Raw genomic sequence first — 23,431 nt, forward strand, 5'->3', positions numbered from 1 at the left:
AAGCTGGTAGAAGTGGTATAGACTGATGTTCCCCTCCTCCAACAACTTTACTTTAAAGCCTTCTTCACCAGTTTGGCAAGCCTATGATAGAAGGCTTCCCCTTCTCTGACAGATGGATCTCATCAGCCCCCCAAAGACCAGGTTTCTCAAAACAAGTACCATGGTACAAGTAGCTGAACCCCTGGCTGTGGCACAAGCCCCATAGCAATTTGTTGATTTGCCAGATTTGACTAGCCTTTTCCAGCCCCTTTCTCTTGGCCTTTTAAGTAAAATAAAACAAAAGAAAGCAAAATAAAATAAGGCCAGTCACACATCTTTGATATGTCTAATACACACATGTATTTATGTATTACGTACTCTGCAAGGGAGTTGGCACCCCAGAGGAAGAAAGGCCTTCTTGAACAATTTAAAAATTGTTTTTAAAATAAAATTGTGCAGATAAACTATGATTTCTGCAATTAAAACCAAATCAGGGAGTGTCTGTAGAACTGGATTTTTTAACTATCTTTATATTAGGGCCACTGTTTAGAACAGATTTTGAATAAAAGTATAATATTTATTTCTTGGGAGGTAAAGTGATGGCTAATGAAATCCATTGTGCGCATAACTATACAGGTCTATCATAGCTAAAGCAAACTACTAGGCATGGTATTCAGTTCAGTTCAGTACTCAAATTTTTAAGACTACAACAGCCTTTAGAATAGTTTGAGGTTTTTCTTCTTTTGCAGTCCCAGCATTTTGATACTGCTCAATATGAAAAAAATCCAAGCTATTAAATGGAAGTGAATATGCCAAGAAGAAGCTTGAGGCTGTGGCTTTTCTCATGTGCTGTCCTGGGGGTCAAGTGATATAAAATACCACTGCTCTGTTTTGAATTGCTCTTCCTTTAGAGGTCAAAGTGTTTATCTTCATAGACTTAGATTTAAAATTTAGTATAAATCATAGAATAGTTAGGGTGGAATACATATGATTTCTTCTGCATGTGCAACAGGTCCTTCACTTCTTTGTACCTCTATTGTTAAGAACACCCAAGAGGTCAATAAAATAGTCAGTGCACCCACAAAATCTGTCCAAACCAAAACCCGTTACTTCAAGACTGCGTGGCTGGAACACACAGGCTGACAAGGACTCATGCCTCCAGAAGAAATCACTGCTACTGTGAACTCTCATGGACCACCATGCAGCATCACTTCTGCACTGTTGCTAGAAGGCCAGCCAGAGGACCAAAGAGCATTTGCCTGCATTTCTGCCACCAGAGTGCCAGGCATGCAACAGCTGGTGCTGAGGCAGGACTGTCAAAGCTCTCCAGGAAGCAGAAGTTCTTGGAAAAGACTGTTTTGTTTGTAGGACATTTTCCATTTTCCTGTAGGCCTGCAAGCAGCTCCCTCCTATAGCTGGTGGCATATCCCAGATGGTGGTGTGCTGAGAAGGCTCTGCTGTGTGCTGGCCACAGTGGGTCTAGAGTTCAAGATCTTTCATATCCCAGGTCCTTGCCTTTTCTGAAGAGAAGGTTCAAGAACAGCAAGAAAAAATGTTCCTTGTTTCCTGCCAGAATGGCACAATTCTAGAGTGTCTCTAGAGCAAAGCCTCATGCTGGTTTAAGGAACTGTCCTGCCTTTTCTCTCTCCAGAGATTTGGGATACAGGGAGGGAAGGAGGGCTCAGCCTTCAGTGTATATCACCTTGCTCAAGGAGGTAAGATGCTGCATTTAACTCTTGGTTTTTGTATGCCAAAGATTATGCAAGGAACTCACCCGACCTCTAGACAGCAAAATAAAAAGTCTTCCTTTGTCTGTCAGAATACTTTCAAAACAAAGATAAATTATGACTTTTTCTGACCGAATAATATGAAACCAAGACACTTATCACACCATTTCAAAGGCTGGATGCTAACCACCAGCAATAAATATGTTTCACTGGTAATTGAATGCAGGAATTATGGTAGAGCAAATCACTATTTAGGTCCTGGCTGAGGAATATTACAAAGAGCTATTGGCAGAAGTAGAATGAGCTTCTTTTATCCAGCTAGTGTGCTTTTCATCCATCATCCCTTTTATTGTCTGAATAGATTGTAAATATTTTTCTCCTTAGGTTTTCCTCATTCTTCTGAGAATCCTTAAAAAAACCTGTATTTCTTCCATGTTTTAGGAACTCTCCATTTTATCTCTGCAGTACCAGCTACATGCACATTTCCTCCCAGGGAGTGGTCCTACACCAGATAGCACAGGGTGACTTGCATCCGTACTGCTCAGGGCTATACTGTGAGCATCTCACCTTCTGTCTCCTCTGGAGCCCACTGGAAACCCCTGTGGCCCTAAGACATCACTATTTTACATTGTGACCTTTCAGAATATTTCGGTCTACTGCAGCAATGTTTTTACAGCATAATGCACACCATGGAGCACGGTATGAGTCTGTGCGAGGGTACTCAAGAGCATGAGTTTGCTAGAATAACAGAAAAACCACATTGACATGAACAAGCCAAACTAATGTTTTCTGGGCGTAAATTACCCCCAGAATTATTTGTGGATTTTGCATGTAGAAGCATGCATGTCACAGGGAAGACTAAATTTATACACAGCATTTCTAATTAACCCCTTATCTCTCAACTCTTCTTCCTAATTAGACATAAGTGGTAGTGCAAATGACAGCTGAGCACACCCTTATCTGCTGAGAAGCTCTGCATGATTTCTGGAAGTTTCCAGAGGTTAGGTGGTTCAGAAGATAGAGCAGTTGCCTGTGCTTCGTTCCTTATCGATGCAAAAATGAAAAGCCTAAACACTTACTCAAGAGCAGGTGTTTGCAGATAAGGCCTAGAAAACTAAAATCCTTATTCAATGCCTAAGAGTTTTCCTTGCCGATATTGGAAAACTTACTGAGAGGGATTTAAAACACCTGGAAAGCTCTTTGTAAGCTTCCTAGGCCAAATGGTTCAAGCTATTTAGAGAGCTTGTCATCCTCTTCTGTTCTTCCCTGTTGGTATTAGCCTAAGAAAAGGTGGTTTTATTCCAATTCTCATGAAAGTCTTCAAATGCAATTAGTTTCATTTAACACTAGTCTCTGACACCTTCCCTAAGTATCTTTCCAACACACATTGCTTATCAGTGTAAAAAAAGTTCTTGTTAACAGTTCAATTTGCTCATCTGATGCCAAACTAAGGGGTTTCTACCCACCTTTTTCCATTACATGACCCTCAAGCATATTTCTATCTCCACAATTACTATGTCAAAACTACATTCGCCTCTCTGCATCTGGAAAACACTGTTCTCTGCCAGCCTGGAGAGGAGGTGCTTGTATGGAGGCAGACATGTGCCAAGAGTGCTGAGGCAACATGCCCTGGAGTTTTTCACAGCATGAGGAGCCAGGAATGCTCTGAAAGGGAAAAGCACTCAGGAACACTGCAGGAGGATGAGCTGGGTTAACTGGTTAAGTAGCTCTTTAAAGAGCTTCACTATTTCTAACTCATCCACATGGCAATCTATTACAAATGATTGCAAGAAGACAATGGCAGAAAGTCAGCAGCCACGGTCCTTATCTAATGTCTAGGTGAACAAAACCATAGTTACCCCAATACCAGTGATTGCATTCTGTTTAAAACAGGGGAAAATTTCTCAGTGCAACTCGGTGTTAGCTCAGCAATTCCCTGTGGTGTAAAACCGGGTGAATGGGATTTGTGTGTAACTTTTAAAATGTATTTTGATTCTTCTCTGCCAACATTGTGGGAAGTGTAGGTAACTTCTCAAGATTCTACATCATTAACTTCAGCTTCCTCAAATCCCAGAGTAGACTTTTAAAATTGTACTAAAATTACCTTCATTTTTCAAACGTTGCTTTATCTGTGTGGCTGGTTATTCCCTCACCAGTGTATTTCACCAAAAATAAGATTATTTTTTATATCATTAGTATAAAGATATTAGTATGTCTACAAGAAAAATAGACTTCAATTAATACTGTGCCAATGGAAATGAGGCTAATGAAGCTTATTGCATTGCCTGTCCATCAGCTGTAATTTACTTTGAAGATTAGAAATGGAAATGTTGACTTTTTATAGGTGGCAGATTCTGAGGAAGAGAAAGTGACTTTTGCTTTGAACCCAAAGGAAGAAGAAGCATTTCAATTAATTTTAGAGGAACTATCAAAACTAATCCCAAATAAGGTTAAGAACTGCAGTCTATAATTCCCTCTGCCCCCTCAAACTCTTGAGCTTGCTATTTTTCCTCTGCAATTCATCAAGAGTTATCTTTCTACTATGTATGACAATGAGGACACTTTTTTTAGAGAAGATGTTACATTTGTGGTGAGTGAGCAAGCATGCACAGGTAGCTGTGGACAATTTCAGGCACATAGTGTCAGGCTGTGTTTCTGTCTGCATTAGGCTGTATGTTATGATTAATTTTAGCTCTAGAAAATGTTATCTGAATGTCCTTAGTGTCTTTCTAGGATCTAACTCACTCTCTTAAAACACTAGTTACAAATCCAAGAAACCAGTTTGTTTCTGTTAAACCTATGACTGCTTCCCGTAAGTAGTATTTTGGGAAATGGGCCTTGATAAACATTTTCATTTTCTCTGAAAAGTTTTGCATGTTTATACGTATCTGCAGATATGGGTATACCAATGAATTCATTGTTTATCAAGGCAAAAAATCAATCGGTATATTAATGACTTTGTTGATTCCTACTCTTTTTTGACTTGTGAACCTGGTGAGACTTGGGTTTCTTTACTGTTTTATTTACAGATTATGTAAACATTACATTTTTCATTGTGTTTGCATCAACTCCTGCAGAAGTCCCCTAAGTCTCAAAATAGTTTTCTGTGTGTTGTCAAAGCACTATTTAAATCCAGGTTGGCATTTAAGGGTAATTCACATTTACTGTCTTTCAGTGACTTCCCACCACTTTTCCTCAGTTTAAAAGTGAAAGCATGTTAGTGGTTTTAGCTATGAGGACAACGAGCTGTTTCTTGGTTTGAAAACAAGGTGGCATCTTCCCAGATCATGTACAAAATCATAGAATGACTTAGGTTGGAAAAGACCATTAAGATCATGAAGTCCAACCATTACCCTAGGACTCACAAGACCACCACTAAACCATGTCACTGGGGGCCTCATCTACACAGCTTTCGAACACTTCCAATGACAGTGATTCCACAATGAATGTATCATCATCTCTATACCAGTCCCAGTTGCAATAAGACATTAATGTCAAAAATGAGACCTTGAGAAGCCCATATGCCAGGAAGGCACCATAGCATGCAAATCATATAACAACAAGGCACGTTATTTGTGGTGGTGTAAGTGGCAGTGCACAAGGATACGATTGCTAGCTTCTACTTATCAACCATACACCTGACCCATGGGATCAAAAGAAATATGGTATTTTACTTGTAAATGCATTTAAATTATTTAAGCCAGAAGGAAACAAAACCCCATGACGTATACTAGCATTTTTAGACAAAAATTTCAGAAGTTAGACTTCTAGTCAGTCTAGCCATAAATATATTGTTATGAGAGAAGGATGTCTCTCCCTTTTCATGAGTATCTACTACTGCCTAGCAAATGCAATTAATCCATTCTTGATGGAGTTCATTATTTTCCTTTTGCTAATACATATATCATTAGGCATTACTACATTTGTCTGTGTTCATGTAAGAGGTCTGCATTTTAGTATCTTGATGTTTCCTGGGAAATGGTTTGGTGAAGATGGGCAAAGCAGTTCAACTAAAATAAAAAAGCTTTGTCTATTCTTAGAGTCACTACTGCTCAAGGCTTGCCTTGCTTCCTGAAATGTTAGGTTGATCTTTTTTACAAATGTTTTTACTTTTGTGCTTCCAGATCTGGGATAGACATGGAAATAAATGTCCACAAAAGAAAGGCAGAAACTGTGGTAGCGCCAAGGAGGACTTGAGATATTGAAAATCTGTTGAGAAATTTTTCTACACAAATCACTTTCTTTTCAATTTCACAATATCAAAACATTTGATTTATTCAGATAATGTTTGGATAAGAGTCTGCGATCTCCAATATCTGTCCAAACTGAAAACAAACTAAAGTGAAGTCACCAACCTTTGGGGACAAAAATATTTGGGCACTGGGTAAGTTTAAATGTTACAGGAAGCATATTCTAAAAGCTCCAATATCCATCTGCTGTATAAAACGAAGTGTTTGAAATTCCATCATCATTCATATTTTTGCTAAATGATTGATTAAAACCTGAATTTGAGAAAAAAAAGAATCTCATTAATTCAGTTCCTGTACCTATTCTGGGAGCAGTGACTGAAATCTAGGGAATACTTTAAGAGGAAAAGTCCTGGTCAGATCTCTAGGGCAATTGACTGATGCTTAGCTAGGAATCTTTCTGGAGGCCTTGCTGAATCTTGAATCAGACCCTAAGATGTCAGTTTATGTGTAGATTGGAAGGTAAATGCCATAAAAAAGCATGTGTACACTGTGCCTTTGGACCTGCAAAAGTACAGATCAAAAAATACAGATCGGAGAGAAAGACAAATGTGATGGTAATTAAATCAGATGAAACCAATGCATTTTCCAGCTGTAGTTAAGATCTGTTAAGCAAATGGCAGTTCCATATTTTCATCTTTCTAACACAGGAATGTAAGTATTTCATAGCTGTTGAAAGACAAGCTTTATAAACCACATTTTCAAAGTATGAGCAATCAGTTCAGTTTTTACTTTAATTTTCCCAAGCTTCTGCCTTTTCACGGTAACAACATAATAGTTCTTGGGGAGGAAAAAAAAAAAGGAAAAAGAAATTGAAAGCATTTGGACTGTGCATCCAGTAATGATAGCTTAGGCTTCAAATAATACGTTTTAATTGTAGATACTGAGTAGAGGTCCCATGACAATCTACTTCATGGGTCAATAAAAATATCAACACTAAGTTCAGGGAAGTCAACTAAAGCCAGCATTTTAAAAAGCTGGTTTTTATAACTCAATCCCCGGTTCTTAAATTTTCTATTTCATAGATGAATGTAATACTGCTTCCTACTAGTAATGTTGTCTGAAATATCACATTTCAAGTATTTATTTTCAGTTAAAGTGTATGAAATTTAACTTTTGTGTATTGTATATATTCTCGAAGATGAATGTTTCTGAAATGTTTCAGCCAAATCTATATGGATGCTCCTGAGAATATGCAAGAACTGAAGAGACTCAGTGCTTTTGTTTTCCTGATCAGACTCATTTCGCAACTTGGTGACCTTTCAGCTGGAAGTGGCTTGGTCTGCTAAACCCAGTACTGTGGGCATGTGCTAGGCACACTAAGTTATTTCTTACAACATCCATTCCCATTGGACTTAGGCACAGGGCAGCTTACCTTACAAAACAGCAGAAAGAGGCCAGTATCTTCAGAGAAGCTCAGAGCTGAGGCAGTATAGAGATGCTTTGTGTTGGCTGTTCAGATAGATGCAGACTCTGCCCCTAAAGACAGGCAATTTCTTCCAAATTGCTCTGGCAGCTACATGTCTCAATCCTACTGAAGTGAAATGTAAGTCCATTTGCGCATCTGGGATGTGAATAAAGAGCAAGATGTGCAATGAACAAATACTAAATTGCTTCTTGTTTAGTAAGCCCAAGCCAATTTGTGTCTACAATGGAGCAGGACTTCACTTTCATAACAGCATATGAATGTGTGCTGCATCAAAATGTGGACATGACAAGGTGTTGAAATTAAAACAGTATCTGGATACTTCCTACCTTGCCCTTGACTTTGCATCTTCTGAATAATAACAGATTGTCATATTTTGGGAGTTTCTGGGGTGGATGACATAACTAATTCTTTTCCTTGTTTAATCTTGTGTTGTTACGCTTTGAACCATTAGAAAGTCCATAGTTATCTCATAATTATTTTAATCTGTAGAACATGACTGAAAATAGAGAAGTGAATTGTTAGTAATGTATGTCCTTTCTTTGAATGCAATGAGGGCAGTATCCTTCCTGTCAGACTGAAAGTAAGCAAATCATTATCCCCCCTGCACTAATAGCTCAAGAACGTGAAGTTTATTACCAAAGTCTTGCTGAAATATGAGGCCTGTTTTGCACACCTGAATATATGGCTAGGTAATCATAACAGACTGCCCCTCTTCAGAGTAAAACATACTAATGTCAGTATTAAGTCTGTTGAGCAAGCTGTAAAAGGGTTCCAGGAGGCATCTCCCCTCACATGAGGAGCTCTAACACCTTTGTTACAACTCCAGGAACTGCACCAGATGTTAAAAGGCAACCAGCAGGTCCTGTATTACTCGGTTACAGCCCATGAATTGTCTCTTTATAACTGTCAAGAAATTGCAGTAGCTTGAACCATTTATAAAAAAAAAAAAGAAGTATTCCAGAAAAATGCTTATTTCGCTTTTCCCCACATCCAGCAAATTGTACCTGTGTTAGAGCCATACAAATGTCCTGCAGATGATAGAAACAAGTTGTCTTCTGTATGCAATGGTTCTCTGACACTCCAACATTAGTAGAAAGGTGATCTGTCTGTTGCAATTTACTTCTTGTTAGAGCTCAGTTTTAAAAACAGCACTCCACTGTTTGTTTCTTCTCCTAATTAAAATCTTGCACTGGGAAAATGTGATGACTCACCTACTTCTCCCTTTTGCTACAGTAAGATAAAAGAGGCTGTTGGCAAGTGGCTGGAGAGCAAGATGAAGTCAAGAAGAGAAGCCTATTCTGTCCCATCACAAGCAGCATCTGGCATCTGGCTAGCACTGCCTCTGCAGACCTTTTCTTCAGGTGACTCAATCTCCCACATTGACTGTAATCCTGGAAAAAGGGCTCATGCCAAATAACCATCCAGATAATGCTGCAAATTCCAAGCTAATAAGGGAAATTGCCTATTCACTTGAACAACAGTCACAGGCCTGGGAGACGCCAGCCTCCAACTGCAGTCATGCCTTGGCTCATTAGTCCTATGTGCCCCTGAAACTAAACTGTCAAAGGGGTGTTGAGTGCACAAAGCACTGGGCAGCATCTGAATTAAATGCCTGCGCAGAACCAAAAATAGAACACTTTGAGCCCCTTTTCTGTTATGAAGAAAAAATGCCTGGACAAAAAAATGCTTTTCTTGGTATTATTTAATGTGTTTTTCTGTCTAAAAAGCTAAAGATTTTTGGCCTCAAGGGGTGCTAGCCTGTTACCTTAGAGACTGTTTCTTTTAGAGGCAGTGGAGTGGCAGAGGGCATGCCTTTGCTGCTTACCTTGGCAACCATGAATTGCTAAATGCTGTTCCCATGAATGCAAGCCTTTCACTGCCATTAGCACTTGCCCACAGGTATAAACATTCCTTCATGAAAAGGTCCAGGGGAATGCACACTACCTCGATAAAAATCAAGACGACAAACAAAAGCATATTATATAACAGAGCAGTTATATAAAATTAGATTTTGAAACAAGACGTGTCTTTAATGACATTGATCCTGGACGCGGTCAAATTTCCTGTTCCATTTATAACCCCTACAGCCATACCAAGCAGTGGCAGCAGGGATGGGAGGAAAGCGAGAAAGCTCGACAGGATATTCTTGTTTCTGTAATTGCAAAATGGAAGACCACTGTGTCTGTACTCAGAATAAATGTGCTGGAGAGCTTCACAGGAATAGCACGACTCCAGCGGTCTCCCTCCCTGGCACTGAGGCAGATGGAGGCAGGAGGAAAGCAGAACTTGCTGGGGCTGTGCAATGGCACTAGCTCCCCCAGCTCATAGGAATTCTTTATGGTCTAGCTGGGCAAACACTACAGGCAACATTCTCAACATGTTTATCTGTATAAACCCTTGTGCTGCAAAAACAAGAGATTTGTTGTATTCTTCCTGTAAATGAGGCTGTTGATCATGGAGGAATTAAGTTCTAAACTTAATTCTCCCCTCCCCACCCCCCGGTCTCCATTTTGTAAGCTGATTCTTTAAAAAAAACACAAGATTTTCATGCTACTATCAAGTCAGTTCACTTTCTCTGGTCTCATGTGATAGTCAGTACGTCTAATAGAATCTTGGCTCATTTGGGTTTTTGGAATGTGGTGAGGTATATTTTAGAAAAAGAATAACCTCTTGGGAAAACGGCTCCACTACAAGACATGTCTCTAAATGTCTGTCAAAGGAGAGCCAGAAAGCATCATATGGCTCAGACCTCAGCGGAGCACAAGAAGGCTATGGTCTTGATCTACATACACATGAGCAACTTCATTCAATCTTAGGATGTTATCCTACAGCAGGTTCTTGGGGCCATGAGAAGGTTCTTCTTGCCTTGTAGCAATGGAGCTTGACATCTTCCATGTGAGCAGAGTGGGCTGGCCTTGCATTCCCCATGTGCCATGACACTTGGCAGACAAATGAGCTCTTGAAAGCTGAGACTCATGCAAAGGCAGCATTGTAGAGCCTCGGGATTGCCACTGAGCCAATGCTTATAAAGCTGAACTCAGCCACATGTGTAGGCAGACAGCCTGCTTCTTCTGAAAGATTCATGCTCACACAGGAGATGTCAGTAGAACAGCAGCTCTTAGGATACCAACCTAAATGATTCTGTGATTCTATGTCCAGGCCAAATCCCAGCAGAGCCCCACTGATGCCAGAAGAATGGCCAAGCTATCGGTTTTTTACCTGATGCACTGCGTGTCCCTAATCCGTTCAAAAGAGTTAAACTACATTAAGAATCAGATCTACTATTTGGTTTTGATGTAAAGATTATCAAGATTCTCCTTTATAATGTAGTAGCATAAAAATCATGCCTTATGAGCTTGTTTTCTTATCCCTTTTTGGTGCAGCACAGAGGATTTTTTCTTTTCTGGTATTAGCCAAGCTCACCCCATGCATTCCCTTTCTCCTCCCTCCCCTGCAGGTGATTAAATGGTGGACTCAGCAGTGTATGAGTGGCAGTGATGGAGACTAACAGGGCAAGGGAACATCTCAGTCAGCTGAAGACCCCTTCTGTATTAGATAAAACTGTTATTTTTTCCACACATTCAAGTGAATATTTCCCTTCTTTGTACAAAGGGGAAATGCCCATTGCTACCAAACAAATGGCAGCAGGGCCAGCAGGTTGATGAAGGTGATCCTCCCCCTCTCAGGTGGGACCCCACCTGGAGTACTGTATCCAGCTCTGGCGCCCTCAGCACAGGAAAGACAAGGAAGTGTTGGAGAGGGTGCAGAGGAGGGCCACAGAATGATCAGAGAGATGGAAAATCTCACCTATGAGGAAAGGCAGAGACAGCTGGGATTGTTCAGTCTGGAAAAATTTTTTTCTCTCAAAAGAGGTAATGTTATGCTGACAAGAAAAATATTCACAGTTGTCACTTCTTATGATAATTCTCTCTTTTTCTCTGTCCACTCTCCTAAGCTCCAGTCAAGTGGTTCTCAATTCTTTGCTGGTAAAGCAGAATCGGTACAGGCTCTTGTTGTGGTTTAAGCCCAGCCGGCAACTCAGCCACGCAGCCGCTCGCTTACTCACCCCCCAGCCCCCCTACTCCTTTCTCCCCCCCTGCTCCCAGAGGGATGGGGAGGAGAATCGAAAGAATGTAACTCCCACGGGTTGAGATAAGAACAGTCCAGTAACTAAGGTATAACACAAATCACTGCTGCTACCACCAATAATAATAATGATAAGGGAAATAACAAGGGAAGAGAATACAATCGCTCACCACCCACCGACCGATACCCCTCGAGACCAGACAAAATGGTCGTGGGTAAAACACACTCTGTATGCATGCCAACATGGTGATCCCCATCACAATCAACAGGCAGGTCTCAAGAGTGCCTAAAGGCCATTCAGAACCTTCAGAACTCTCAAATGATGCTGTAAACGGTGTGGTGGGTGGGCTGGGAACGTAAGGGAAGGTCTCCTTCAGCAGTTTCTGCAACTTGTAGTTGAGGACTCCATACAGCTGATCCCATCTCCGATGCTTTCCCACAATATGGCAGGACCCACTGTGCCGTTCGATTTTCCCAGAAGCTTGTGCATGGTAGGGGATGTGATATACCCACTCAATGCCATGGTCTTTGGCCCAAATGTCTATAAGGTTATTCCGGAAATGAGTCCCATTGTCTGATCCAATTCTCTCTGGGGTGCTGTGTTGCCACAAAATCTGTTTCTCAAGGCCCAGGATAGTGTTCCGGGCAGTGGCGTGGGGCACAGCATATGTTTCCAGCCATCCGGTGGTTGCTTCCACCATGGTAAGCACATGGCCCTTGCCTTGGCAGGTTGGTGGGAGTGTGATATAATCTATCTGCCAGGCCTCCCCATATTTGCACTTCAGCCATCATCCTCCATACCAAAAAAGGCCTTAACCGCTTGGCTTGCTTAATTGCAGCATGTTTCACAGCCGTGAATAACTTAGGCAATAGTGCCCATTTTAAACTCCACTGGGCCAAACGACTCATAACATTGTCCTTGTATGGAAACCTTTCTTTCACAGCTGCCAAGAGCCGCTTCCAAAGGCTGAGGGACTTTTTCTCTCTAGCAATTGTTTTGCCAATTTGCCCTTCCCTAGCAAGCGATCCCAGCTGCTTGGCTTCCCTACTTTCTAGTTCTTGACCATCGGCCCCATTGTCCCAGTATCAGAGCAACCAGGTGATGATGGGCTCCCCTGGTTGATGGATAAAATCTTTTTGCATATTCCATAGCTCGGTTGAAGTCCAAGGTCGAGAAGTCATCTCTTCTTGTTCTTCTTATTCATGTGATGATGACTCCTGATCAGATGCTGTCCTGGGTAGCAAGTGCCTTGCTCTGAGTATCAGAGCAACCAGGTGATGATGGGCTCCCCTGGTTGATGGATAAAATCTTTTATCCTATTCTGTGGCTCAGTTGAGGTCCAAGGTTGAGAAGTCACCTCTTCTTCTTCTTCCTCTGATTCATGTGATGATGACTCTTGATTAGATGCTGTCCCGGGTAGTAAGTGCATTGCCATTGCTTCTTCATCTTGTCTTATTATTTTTTTTCTTTGCTTTTCCCCTTGCGTACAGGGGCAACCGATACTGGCACAAACTGGTCCTCTGGTTTAGCTGCAGTGATTATCACTGTGGTTGGAGTGTCTGCAGTATCTGTTGTCGGGGTTTGGGTAGCTGCTGTACTTGTCACTGGGGTTGGCGCAGCTGCTGTGCTTGCAGCTGGAGTAGCTGCACTATCTGTTGCGGTCGAAGTTTGGGTAGCTGCTGTACTTGTTGTTGGGGCTGGTGTAGCTGCTGTGCTTGCAGCTGGAGTAGCTGCGCTGTCTGTTGCTTTGACATCAGATCCAGGGACATCTTTTTCCCTTTGAAGGTGCTGCATAGTGTTGAACAGGGCTCTGTCAGCATAGGCCAACCCCCAGCATGTTGCCATGATTTGTCCGTCTCTGGTATGACCAGGATGACAACACACCTCATTTAAGTGTTTTACTAATTTTTCTGGATTTTACACTTGTTCAGTGGAGAAGTTCCAAAGCACTGGAGGGGCCCACTGGCCTAGATCCTTGCCCATACTATCCCACACACCCTGCCACTCATAACTGTCCAGCCTCAGGGAAAATATCTTGGTCCTCATATATCGTTGTCTAACCTGGGTAACCTGCGTAACTGCCCTCAGTTTATATAGTGGGCATGACGTGCTGCAGTATGGGATACCCCTTTGGTCAGTTTGGGTCAGGTGTCCTGTCTCTGCTTCCTCCTTGGCTTCCCCTCCTCCCTGGCAGAGCATGAGACTCAGTCCTTGATCAGAGTAAACACTACTGAGCAGCAACTAAAAACATTGGTGTTATCAGTGCTGTTCCCAGGCTGAAAGTCAAAAATACAGCACTGTGCCAGCTACTAAGAAGGAGAAAAATGACTGCTACTGCTGAACACAGGACAGCTCTTCTCCTGGTGCAGCTGGCCAGCTACCCCCAGAGGCCCTGCCTCAGCATCTCACCTCATTCCCTGACATCCTCACTTCCCCTCACAATGCCTGATGTCAAGCACTGACAGCCACAACAGAGACGGGGTTACTCCCAGCACCCCTGTGAGTTCTGGCCGACAGCCCAGTATCATCTCCCACTGCAGTGGCATGGGGTTCATGCCTGCTGACCAGCTACTGCTCTGACTCTTGGCTTCTACTGATGTTACTGGGGGAACAGCTTTGTGCTTCTTTCTGCTACTCACACCAGTGGTCACAACACCACTGTCACACATCTGTATGCATATAAACATACCACCAAGCCAACACAGGCCAAACACACCAGGAAGAAATGCCATTATAAAGGACAGCCGCAGTACTTACACTTTTCCTCCCCCCAAAGGGAATGTACTTGTCAGCAGCATTAAATACAAAACCAACAGCAAAACATGAGAGCTGTTCCTTGGCTTCTTGATTGAAACAACCTTCCTTCACAGAACAAAATGTGCCACTTTTCAGTTATTTGTCAAGTGAGAGACAATGGTAGTTACAGGACATTTCTATAATCCACAACTGAGGAAAATTGAAGAGGTATTTGATTTATGGGATATGAAGTAATTGTGAAGCAGTGCAGTTATGAAATCCATTAGTACAAGTATCTTTCAAGGAATACTAAAAAACTGGGGACACGTAGATGAAGCTAAGCGTTTTTACAAACTTAGAATGTTTGCTGTGTAGAAGTTACGGTGCAACTGAAGAAAGCTAACAAGCGAAATATTTATGATATTTTACCTTCTTTTCCTGCATTATCTAAGTACATGAAATTTCAAGTAACAGAACATTTGTTCTGTTCAAAGTAGCAGAATACGTAGCATGTGTAAATTGAATAAATTAAGCAAAAAAACATAAACATTTCTAAATCGACTATGAACTTGAGAAAAATATTCTGTCTCTGTTCTGCGTTCAAAACCTGTTGCTGAGGTTGATTTCTGAAGCCCTCAGTATACTAAGACCAGTATGAGCTCTGGCATCTTCTTCAGGAAAAAAGAAAAAGAAGAGAGGAAAACAACCAGGAGGACTGGAATATCTGTAAGCATACACCATCTGGCAGCTGAGCTAGTAGCAAGCAGACTTTAACATTTAGAGGCAATTAATTTTTTTAGTCAAAACCATCAAAAAGCTATTTCCTTTTAAAAGCATGGATAGTTCATAGAATCATAGAATAGTTAAGGTTGGAAAGGACCTTAAGATCATCTAGTTCCAACCCCCCTGCCGTGGGCAGGGACACCTCACACTAAACCATCAGACTTGAGGTCCTTTGCTTCCTCTAGCTCAAAGACACCCTCACCTTCCTTCCCTGCTCAACACCATTATGGAAGTACAGGCCAGTGGCTGCCCGTTTCTTTCCTGGCATGGAGCAACAGTAACAGTTTACCTCAATGCAACACAAACCTAGACACATAGTGGCATGAGATATCAAAAAAAAAAACAACCCAGCTATTAAACCTGAAGACTGGTAGGCGAATAAAGATCAAAGGCTACAGTCCTCACTCCAATGTGAGCTTTTCCATTGCTTCCCAGTCATGCCATTACTGCTCAACCAAGTGACAACAGCCCACTGTCCTTCAAAGCTACCAAGGAAATTTCCACGACACACAATAAGGTCAGATACTTCATTATATTTGTTTTATAGCATCTGTGTCAGGTAACATTTAGATTTGTTTAGCTGAATTTCCTGTGTCTGGGCTGTAAATTCTTGACATATTCAGTTATTTTTCCACAACTACAGCCCCCTAGAACAAAATGTTCTTGCTGTGCCTTGCCTTCTTTCCCACAGAAACTTCCCACAAACACTCTCCACCTTCTCTAAGAGAGGAATTTGGTGTGGTTCAGTCACCAAGTTATGACATCTCAGGTTTTGGAGGGTGGCTTTCTCTAGGTCCATGCTGACCTCAGCCCTACTGCAGCTGGTCAACAGGTGGTCCTGGATGGTGGAAGGCAGCACAGCCCTATCCTTGACACAGAAGCATTTACACACTGGGTCTGGCATACTTCCCTGTGACATACAGAGCTAATTTACAGGGTATAACAGTCTGGGTGGGTGCAATCAAATAAACTGGTAAAATTTCAAGGGAAGCAGGTAGCAAGTGGTTTTGGTTCACTACACTGAATGTGTTAAAGGCTGAGAGTTACCAAGAATAAGGACCAAGCAAGATAAGGGATATTTTTTCTGTAACGTGGTGAAATAAAAGAGAAGTTTAAATCAGCATTCTAACAAGAGCTTCACAGGTCCCAGTTCTGCTACTATTGAATGAATGAGCAGAAACGTGGAGGAAAAAAATACTTGCTTCTGGTAGGGAGCTGTGAAATGCCGTTATTATCAGGGAGTAGCGGAAAAGTTCCCTGTAATTAGCTAGCGGTCATGTACAGGGCTTTTTCAATTAACACCAGAACTACTCATACCTACTGGGAACACACCAAGGGAACAGCAGTCTTTTTCCCCGCTCCAGATTTTTGCTGTGGGCCAGATGGTCCTGACCATTTTCTTTCTCTGCTTACAGAAACACACTCTAATTGACCCACCAACATAACTTGTCAGCTTCTATTGTAAAACAGTGATCACAGTTTGAAGGTATCAATATAGGTGGCATACCATGATTCTCTTATATTGCTGTACCAAAGTCACCAACAAACATTCCGCATTTGAAAGCAACCCTAGCTAACTGTGTTACTGATTTACGTCACAAGTTATTGTATTACCTACTCATGGTTAAAAACATGTCTTACTGTGAAAGTTTTGGACTAACAAGTATTTTTGATGGTTAATACCACAAGAATATGCTACAAATTTTTACTTGCACAGTGGCTTAATCGCTGCCTCTATAGTGAAGTCGCTGCTGGAATGGTGGACAATAAATATTTAACAGTACTCAACAGTGCTGTGCAAAAGTGTAGGGCACAAACTGAGGAAGAACACCATATCCAATTGAAGTGGCAGAGGAATGCAATAGGAAGAACGTAATTACTTGCATGAGAATTTGCCTAGAAAACTGAATCTAACACCCCTATTCCTTTGAAAATGTACTTTTTATCATATAATCATCTCAGTTTCCTTGCTAGGTGAACATTGCATTGTTAGAGTGTTGGCAGGAAAGTTAGGAGAAAAACAACACATACAACAGAATGAATATTTCTCAAATGTCTATTAATTTCAAGCTGATATAAGAAAGAAAATGTCACAGCTGCCTAACGAAAGCAAAATGGAAATCAAGAAAAAGGGAAAATCAGATCTGTTTTGAGCTTCACACATTTCTGAACTTCTGGAAGCCAGGGCCAGAGGCAGAAATAAGCCAGGATACTTCTGACCCAGGAAATGCTAAACTCCACACAAATGCCTTTTTTTCCCATAGTATTTAAAGACCTGGGGCTAGACCTACACTTGGAAACTGCTAAAAATGGTTTGGCCATTTGTTACGGTTTTGATGAGGGCACTCAAATGTTTAAAAAAATGGCCTGGGATCTTTCGGATGCCCTTAAGTCCTGGAAAGAAGACCTTAATTCTACATTCATTAGTAAGAGCAGAAGCTTCCATCCAGAAAGTGATTCAGAGGCAGCAATGTGGGAATGCCTCATGTTTAGAAAGCCGGCACCCAGCCCTGCAATGCTGGGCTCCTACTACCAGGCACTGTGCAGGGGGTGGCTACAGGGAATCATATTCACCCTGTGTGCTGCTAGACTAACACTAAGTAGAGAGTTCCTCCAGCTAGCAAGCAGGGAAAACCTGAAGGAGAGGCACAGATTTAACTCTGTCCTCTGTGGCCCATGTGTTGTATGCAGTCATTGCAAGGAAACTTCCCCTCTTCAAATTCACAGCCTGTAGGAAAACAGCCTAAATTACAACACAGGGCAGAGGTTTGCTTTGCAAAACTGACCTCAGGACAGTCTACAGTGGCCTGGTTGACATTTGCTGTTGGAAGAGAAGTGGCTGACTCTTACTCACCTTGTCCTTCAAAATTGGGCTCAAAATTCAGAAAGGACTCTGCCTTTTCCTATTTCTTTGCAAAGCTCCCAACCCAGCTAGTAACAGGCACGTGCCCTCCCACCTGCTCAGGCACCCTGTGCAACAGAGGGATAGATGCTCTTGGACAAAGGGAGAGCAAGTGGTAATATATACATTACGTACAGAGGATAAAGAGGGGTAGCTCTCCATGTTAACTTTAATCACTTGGGCCCTGGAAGCAGCAGAGGTAAAAAAAGCTTATTAGCTGAAGCATAGCACCATGAAGCAATATTAACCTTTCACACAGAAGCTGACTTGTGTGTGCATGGTCTACATATGTGCCAGAGCCAAAGGAGAGAGGGGATGGGGATACCTGGCCTCAATCACTGCTCTGGTCATTTGTTTGTTACGCTGTCTGATTTTCCACAGGTGATAAAAATGGGGTGGTCTGGCATCTGTACAGGCTGAAGACAAACATTATACATTGAAACACAATGGTATACAGTTGCAGCAAGAAAGAAAACAGAAGACTGGGGAGACAAGCTTCAAATATAATTCACTTTAATGACATATCATATTTTAGGCCGGCCTCCCTTCACAATGTTCCACAGAAGGAGCATGATCAGCAGGTTGAAGGAGGTGATCCTGTCCTCTGCTCTCGTGAGACCTCACTTAGAGTACTGTGTGCAGTTCTGGTGTCCTCAGCATGAGAAAGACAACTGTTGGAACAAGTCCAGAGGAGGGCCACGAGTATGATCAGGGGACTGGAGCATCTCCTGTACGAAGACAGGCTGAGAAAGTTGGGACTGTTCAGCCTGGAGAAGAGAAGGCTGCGTGGAGACCTCATAGCAGCCTTCCAGTATCTGAAGGGGGCCTATAAGGATGCTGGGGATGGACTCTTCCTTAGGGACTGTCGTGACAGGACAAGGGGTAATGGGTTGAAACTTAAACAGGGGAAGTTTAGATTTGATATAAGGAGGAAATTCTTTCCTGTTAGGGTGGTGAGGCACTGGAATGGGTTGCCCAGGGAGGTTGTGAATGCTCCATCCCTTGTGGTATTCAAGGCCAGGTTGGACAGAGCCTTGGGTGATATGGTTTAGTGTGAGGTGTCCCTGCCCATGGCAGGGGGGTTGGAACTTGATGAGCTTAAGGTCTTTTACAACCCTAACTGTTCTAGGATTCAAAGGTCCTATAAAACTAGTCTTAATAGAGACATTTACAAGCACATAGTATAGAGTTAGAGGAAGCAAAGACCCCTTTTATTCCAGGAAATACAGAGAAAATTTCCATGCCCACATATGCACCCATGCACTCACAAAATCTCCTCAAATGCAACTTTATGAGAAGCAGCAGCATTGATCAGCTTGGATCAGCCTGAACCACTTCATTTTGATTGAGGAGAGGAAAAACAACAGTAAAACTCAAACCGCACAGTTCAACAATTTGGGCCAAGTCCTAAAAATAGAACTGCTTTCTTATGGAAAGAAATACCAAAAAAAAAAAACACCACCCCAACAATACAAAACAAACAAACTAACACACACACACACACAAAAGAAATAACAAAACAACTGCCAGAAGTTCTGAACTGTTCTCAAAATTGTCTGAATTTGGTGCCAAGCACACAGGGCAGCCTGATATCTAAGAGGTTACCTGTGCCAGCTCTGAATCCCTTCTGCAACTAGAGATTGTATATCCAAGACTGGGAAGTGACTATGGAAAAAATCCTGTTTTCTAGTGGGCAAGCCTTCCAGCCATTTTAACCCTTGCTTCCATGCTTGCCTTGAGGCCTCATGGTGCAGTCTTTCCCTGGCAGACTGCCTCCAACTGCCAGCACTTGCAGCCCAGCATGTCACCGTCATGGGACCAGCCTCTGGCACCCACCCTATAGCAGCCTGTGGGGTGAAGCAGCAGCTTTAAAGCCTGCTAGGAGAGGGTTTGGCCCTGCTGGCAAGGCCAGCATCTCCAGCCTTCCCTGCTGCCTGTGCTTGGCATCTTCAGTAGCACCCATCTGAAAAAAGGAAGACCACAGGCTCCAGCCAGGGGGTGCTTGCATGGGATCATCCTCCACCATGCCCAATGGGTACAGAACAACCTGCCATCTTCCTCCTAGCAGGGAACAGCACATTACTGGTGGAGAACGGGTTTGCTTTTGCACAACAAATCACTAATGCGAATTATCTGCTTGATATTATAGTCATGGAGTAAGGCCTTCCTGTGCCTGATGCTATACAAATTCAGAAGGAGGTGTGCTGTCCGTGGCCTGTGAAATAATTTAAGAAGCAAGGCAGTTTTCTGTTTCCCTGCCTGCACTGTTCAGAATGGGTGAAACAAAAAATAATGTTAAGAAAGAAAGTAACAAAGCGGCTTACATTTATCCCCTGTGAGACTCCCTATTATCTTACTTAGACACAGGCAGAAATATAGCTTCTCATTATTTTGCTTTCATATTTACTTCAGGAACAGAATATAGGAACAAATGGTTTCTGCACATAATACTGGAAAGAAATATGGGTCTTCATTATCCATGCAGGAAGGCAGGATTCTGGATTTTCACAAATCACATTACAGCTTCGAACTAAAATACCTGAAGTGTCACTACCAATATCTGGCAAAGGAATTCCCAAGTGTTACCAAAACTGCACCTCCTTTTTCTTGCTATACTGATGGCCTAACACAGGTTTGTCCAAAACACCTGAAGATGCTGACTGCAAAGAATCCAGGATGGCAGCTCCACCATTACCCCCTGAAATCCTTCCCAGACCCTGGAAATGCTTGTGAGACATTTCACTTGTGGTTCAAGGCAGTGTCTGTATTACTGCTTTTTGACTTTTGCTTTCAGTATAAAAAGGTATTAAAATAAGTATATTAAAAAAAAAATCCTTAGCAGTACATTGTTAGTTAACTTTGTCAGTTTTATTGCTGCTAACCAGACTCCACCGCTTTCCATATAAACTCCAGACCCAGTCCTAGCTTCACTTACCTGAAACCTTTGTCCTAACAAAGTGGCAGGATAAGATACTTTCTTCCACTCCACATGACTGAAATTTATATATGGAGGAAGAGAGGCAGGACATTTAAGGAGAAAAGGTCACTTTTCGTGTAAAAAGGATTTTTAAGAAGTGAGGATCCCAGCTGAATTTTTGTATGCCAAATACAAGAAATATAATATGAGAGAAACAGCAGTGCTATTTTGGGTCGCATAAGTATCATGTTCTGAATTACCCTTTTATTAGCAGGCAGTCCTTTCCTGCCTCTTCGTTCCAGCATTTACACACCTCAGGTTCATACAGTTCCATTGCTGCTTTGAGGAGGGCATCAACTTTCCTTCCCTTAAAAGATGTAAGTAAACCAGAACATGAACTTAGCAAGACGCACATCACAAAGCACAGAACAGCAACTCTCACAGTTTTTAAAATGTGTTTTTAAGGAGAAGGTTAACCTTTTTTATATTAGATTTATCTTCTTCCTAAATGCCTGACCCAAATAAGCAATCAAAGAGAGTGAAAGCCTAAAGCAATCAGTTCAAATTTCATCATGTGATTCTGGCCTGGTGTGTAAGAAAACACTCTATTAATTTAATAAGCAAAGTGTGCATTGGAAATCTTGTTCTAAGCATTTAATGGAGTTGCATAACTCGTGTGTTTATTAGAGGTAGTAAAAATAGCCAAGGGAAACATTTATTTTTTTAATTAATTAATGCCCTTTTATTTTAAGAAACAAAGTTGCTTATGCTTTTTACACATATTTAGGATCAAAGTTCTTTTGAAAACCATTATCAAGGCTCTTCAGGTACCATGTTTAATAAAAACAGTCTCTTTTGAACATGATAAATTAAGAATTGAAATTATTTTTTTTCAGTTTTGCTTTCCAGGCAGCTATCACAAATACTTTCACTTCATAGAACAGAGTGGTTAAATTTGTTTGTTCAAGAGTCTGAATAAACAGGGTATTTTCTCCCACTTGTCATTTTAAGTTTAAACCTATGCATAAATTTTAAAGCTTTCATATGATTTGGACCAATTGCAGAAGCGCCTTGGAACTGAAGAGGCTTCTGTCAGAGCTGTACTAGGCACAGCTCTGAAACTGAGGCCAATCGAGTGAGTGCAGGAACATTTTTAATTACTGCACCACCTTATGCATTTATTATTACTTAAGTGCACTTGACCCCACAAGTTGTCTAATCCTTCCTTTTAACTTCTCCACGGTCTATTAAACATCCCCTTTTACAAGACTCTCTGTTGGAATTACACCCTTGGTGGCTGTCTTTCCCACTTACAATATTCTGACAGCCCTTAACATATTCCAGTCCAGATCTGACCTCTCAACAGTACGTGTCTAAATTGAGTCGATCTCACTGACAAAGATCAAACTGGTACTTAAAGTGTCTCGTGGCTGGATTTCCTTCCCAGCAGACCCACGGCTTCAAGCCGAAGTAAACATGAAAGGCTGCATGCAGCTGCAAGTGGTATTAGAATGGAGAACAGTGGAAGCCTCATATGATCTCAGCAGCAAGTGCTCCTGTGGCAGGGGAAATAGGTGACAGGCTTCCGGCCCTAGAGAAAATCCATGCCTAGAAAGCATGATGGTGATATTACCTGTGCATGATCAGTGATACCTGCCACACAACTCATGCACAACGATGATACAGTCAGCACCAGATAAATAAGTTCTCTGAATAGAAATGGAAGATTTTATGCTATTTCCCTTGTTTGCAGTATTGCTTGATTCACTTGTACTTATGGCTCAGAAGTTTTCACAAAAAACATCCAGAAAACCAGCTTCCCTACAAATCCAGGAGATCCAGCAGTGTAACATGCAGTATAGGTCTTCTGCATGGAAAAGATTTGCTGCTTTCAAGTACATAAAGCAATTAATGAATTCTGTCCTGAAGGTGATTGCAAGCTGACATCAAAATAGAATAGAGAATCTAATTCCTACTCTTTTCCACAGAAAAGTCACAAAGTGTAGACAAAATTACTGGTTTTGCAGGGAGATAAAGAGTGTAAGCAAAGAGCTACAGCATCTACAGTTTTATCTGTGAGTTCATTATTTACTTACAATCAGGCATTTCATTTTCCTTTGAAGTTACATCCTCTTCTTTAGGACAAATATTCTAGAAGTCAGGGAGGAGAAAGCTCTTGATTTCACTTTCTTGAAAAGGCTATTTTACCATTTTATACTGGAAAACAGCTGACAACTATCTTCCTACAGGGCCTACAGAAACACAACTAATACAGAAAAAAAGTCTTTGAACTAATTCTTGCAATACCAATGTAAAAGAAAATCATCTGCTTGCCAGACAAGTTCTTTAGGTCTAAGACAGAGAGAATGTGTACTTTGAAAAAGAGAATCTATTTCCCAGCTAAAAGTGTTCTTTGGAAACCATTCCATGCTCCTAGAAATTAATCCGTGAAGTTTATTTTCTGGCTACGTGGGTGGGGGAACACGGATCCAGGAAATACACTCATCATTCTCAGTGGATTAGAAAAGTGAACGTCTGTCTCGCACAGCTCTTTTAACATTCCTTGTTTCTCTCCTTATTTTCCTATCCATTGTTTTTCCACTCAGTCTTGCACTGACTCTTAT

General features: G+C 41.6%; 1 long non-coding RNA gene across 2 annotated transcripts in view; it reads right to left on the reverse strand.

Moving 5' to 3' along the window:
* The window catches only part of LOC133225695 (uncharacterized), a 71,836-nt gene that overhangs the window by 35,226 nt on the left and 13,179 nt on the right, over nt 1-23,431 (reverse strand). For both annotated transcript variants that reach the window (XR_009729239.1, XR_009729240.1), the window contains exon 2: nt 21,068-21,174. This is a non-coding gene — a long non-coding RNA (uncharacterized LOC133225695). The remainder of the gene's footprint in view (nt 1-21,067; nt 21,175-23,431) is intronic.

The sequence above is a fragment of the Neopsephotus bourkii genome, unplaced genomic scaffold, assembly GCF_033783945.1.
Source record: "Neopsephotus bourkii isolate Nb327-2 ecotype Australia unplaced genomic scaffold, CSIRO-AGI_Nbou_v1 NB_1765, whole genome shotgun sequence".
Taxonomy (NCBI): Eukaryota; Metazoa; Chordata; class Aves; order Psittaciformes; family Psittacidae; genus Neopsephotus; species Neopsephotus bourkii.